Genomic DNA, 3,570 nt, shown 5'->3' with positions numbered 1-3,570 from the left:
ATGTAAACTGGTCTAAATGAGCCACTACACTGTAGACTGGAGGACTATGTTTTTGACTCTCTATGTTTTTGACTCTCAATAGTCAAATGTTATAGCCTCAAACCAAAAAGTGTAGCGGTTATGTGATTATGAATTTTGCCCTGCCCCACTAAAATCCATGCTCATGAGAGCAATTACCTTAGAGGGGCACTCAAGAATTGCCCTGTGAAATGTAGGTGCGTCTTCAACCATATACTGATATTTTTGCAGCTCATGTACAAAGATTAACTTACAGAGGTATTTGTGAATTCATAACATCTGTATTCCACTTCCAATGCTTATTAAATGTTTTTTACTTTAATAAAAACATTATTTAAGGCACAAACAAAGTCATATCAAGACATTAAAGAACACAGTGAGATGAGATACAAAGCATCAGGTCATTTGTAATGAGGTAAATATGATCAATAAAATTATATAAATAGAAAAAATTCAAAAGCAACATGAATTTCAAAAAGGTGTGTGTGTATGTGTGTGTGTGTGCATGTGAGCAACAGATCATATATGAAATTATATGATGTGCTATTGAGTATCAGAATATCATTCAGTGTGTTCGTTATATCACTGATAGATGTTTGAGGGATCTAGTTTAAAAAAAAAACAAAAAAAAACAGATTTACAAAATTGCATAAAAATGACTTGAAGTTCTATGAACAAAGCCTAAGGTTTATGGTTTAACCTTAAAGGTGGGGTCTCCGATGTTTGAAAGCCAATGTCGACATTTGAAATCGCCAAAACAAACACGCCCCTAACCCAAATGGGTCTCACCCCTGTATTTATAGCTCCGCCCACACATACATACGTAACCCAGGTAACTAATGGAAAGAAATGTGTCTTTATCATAGCTGAAAGGAAGAACAATACGATTGCAGATAAACAAACAAGCAAAAATGACACACAAGCATAATCATGTAAAGGACAAAGACATATATTAGTTCTGTGTAACAAAGCAAAACCAACGTTACTCACCTATCGAGAAGGAAAAAAGCGCCTCGGCGTCTTAAGTAAAGTTGGTCACATATTCACAGATTGGAGTTTCTTGAGTCAATAACTCCTGAGCTAAACACTGTTACTACACAAAACATGGTTGTAGCTGCCTCTCTACATTACTACGATAGAAAAGAGGTGTTATTTGTGTAGTAACAGCGTTTAGCTCAGGAGTTATTGACTCGGGAATCTCCAATCTATGAATATGCGCCAACTTCCTGCTCCTTCAGTTCTCTCCAGCGCTGGAAAGCTGATCCTACAGTATATTAACACGGGTCCTACTTCTAGCCTTATCGTAAGCCTTTCTTCACTTTCTTTCTTTGTTTTTATCCTCCATGTCAATGTTAAAACCGCTTTCTGCTAATGTCACACATGTGCACTGAACACTCTCTCTGTCCATATTGACAAGACACGCCCCTTTCTGCTCATTGGCTGCACAACTGTTTTGATTTTTGTTTAGTTTGTCGTCCCGACTCAGTTTTCTGAAGCATTTCTCAAACAACGGAGACCCTACTTTTAAAAGCGGCATTGTGTTTATGTTGTTCGGTGTTGAACGGGTGTTAACGTGCAGTCCTGAGGCAGATCACCAGGCAGACGGTTGACCCCTCCTGGATGTTGTGGTCTGACAGGGTTCGATTTTCAGGGTGTCGCCTAGGATCAGGATCTGGCGGTCTTGGGAATCCCTCATATGGCAGATATACCGGTCTTTATGTCTTCAACCCTGCTTCCTGGCTGGACCTGGAGGGGGAAGACGTCACCGACCTGGGTCTCCACAACGATTTCTATTTAAATCTATATGGAAAAATAATCATAATTAATATTAGACACTACATTACCAAAAAATTAAGCAGCACATAAAGCGTATTTAAGTGTTTGTTTATTAGTGACTACAAAAAATATAAATATCATTTCCTCTGAGGAAAAAATGACTTCAGGTGCCCTATTTTTATACACTCTGTTTTCGCACACCTTCTCTGTTTACACCTGTGCTGTCATGCATTCATTCATTCACTCACCCACTCACACATTCACCCACCCTCTCCTTTGCTCCTTTGAGTTCTGAGTGGGAGCTGTGGCCTGACTGGTGGGAGCTGTGGTCTGGCTGGTTATGGTGGAGTTCTGAGTGGGAGCTGTTTAAGTTAAATATTTGTACTTTCATTTCTTTTGAGAAATCACCTTCTTTCCTCTTGACCCATCCGATATAATGGCCAGAGGAGCTTCAGAGGCCCTGATGCGTCGGGACAGCCTGCAGGTAGTAGTAATTGCTATTATTGGAGCCCAGATCTGCACAGAAATGAAACTTTATCACAATTGTCTAACCCGTGTTTACATAAACATTTACACAGAAATGCACACAAACCGTTAGGAAAAGAAAAGTCTTCATATTTCACTTCTTTTGGAGCTTCGATCTTCCTATTGATCTGTGGAACAGAAATGAAGAGCATTGTAACTACTGACATCAGAACACACAAGGAGAGGATAAATGAGTGGCTAAAACATTACCTTCTGCTGCTGTTCCTCCAGCTTTCTGTCCTTCAAATCCTTAAACTTGGACCTGTTACAACCCGTGAAATTGTGTACTGTATTGTGTTCTTGTACATGTCTGTGTGCAGGTTGATTCCAGGCCAGAGTTTCCAGCCTGCCCTAGCCTGCCCTGATCCTGCCCCCATATCGATGACCTCATCACTGATCTGCTATATAAAGAGGAAGCAGAAGAAGAAGGTGGAGGGTGTTAGTAGTGGTGGTTGATTGTAGTGTTGTGAGAGATTGATTATTGTGGTGTTGTGATAGTTCTTGTTCTGGTTTTGACTTCTGCCTGTTTCTGACTGAGCTTGTTTTACCCTTGTAATTGTTGCTGTGGTTACACTTTGTATATATACATACTGTATATATATATCACTGTAATATTGTTCAATGTGTCACTGGCAGTAGGGGTGTGGCTGCCTTTTTTCTTTAGGACTGGGTTCCTTTTTCCCCCTGTGTGTTTCGGAGTCACTTCAGGGTGGGCCCAGGCCAAAATAATAAACAAACAATTCTAATAGTTAGGTAACTATTCTTACCTGAAAGCAAAGAAAAGAAAAATACAGTGGGACTTCCCTAACTCCCTAACATTGTACTGTTGATTGTATACACTGTTTATCTATGAAAATATACCAGTACACTTATCTAGAAATTCTGTTTTGTGTCTTTGTTTTTGTCCATTTATAACGGTATCAAATCACTGAATCCAGAGCTATAACTCTGTGCAGCCCAACCCTAGACTGGGTGGTAAACAGACCTCATGTGCACATCTCATACACGTCCAGCATGAGGGGGAATTTCACGTCCTATGTGCAAAATGATCAAGATTTAGCAGAACCCAAAAATACTTGGTTGATATTTTCCTAGCTGCAGAACTAAAAGTACTGGGGGTGGAACCGGACCCTGTCTAATTTCACCTATAAGCCTAAGCCCTAGTCCAGGACGTGCTGCACAACAAAGGGTGTATACCTGAGGTGGTGTACTGAGGTTACGTAAAGTGATCTTACCTTGAGAACTTTGGCG

The 3,570-nt window shown here is 40.1% G+C and overlaps 1 long non-coding RNA gene across 1 annotated transcript; it reads right to left on the bottom strand.

Moving 5' to 3' along the window:
* Positions 1-2,251: 2,251 nt before the first annotated feature.
* LOC132848028 (uncharacterized) lies at positions 2,252-3,570 on the bottom strand. Its single transcript, XR_009648699.1, has 4 exons — positions 3,555-3,570; positions 2,530-2,720; positions 2,387-2,447; positions 2,252-2,310 (listed from the first exon to the last, which is right to left on the bottom strand). It is a non-coding gene; the product is annotated as an uncharacterized LOC132848028 (long non-coding RNA).

This window comes from Tachysurus vachellii, chromosome 7 (genome assembly GCF_030014155.1).
Source record: "Tachysurus vachellii isolate PV-2020 chromosome 7, HZAU_Pvac_v1, whole genome shotgun sequence".
NCBI classification, from domain to species: domain Eukaryota; kingdom Metazoa; phylum Chordata; class Actinopteri; order Siluriformes; family Bagridae; genus Tachysurus; species Tachysurus vachellii.
Note: the sequence above shows the minus strand (reverse complement) of the source record. Positions and strands in the feature narration are given on the sequence as shown.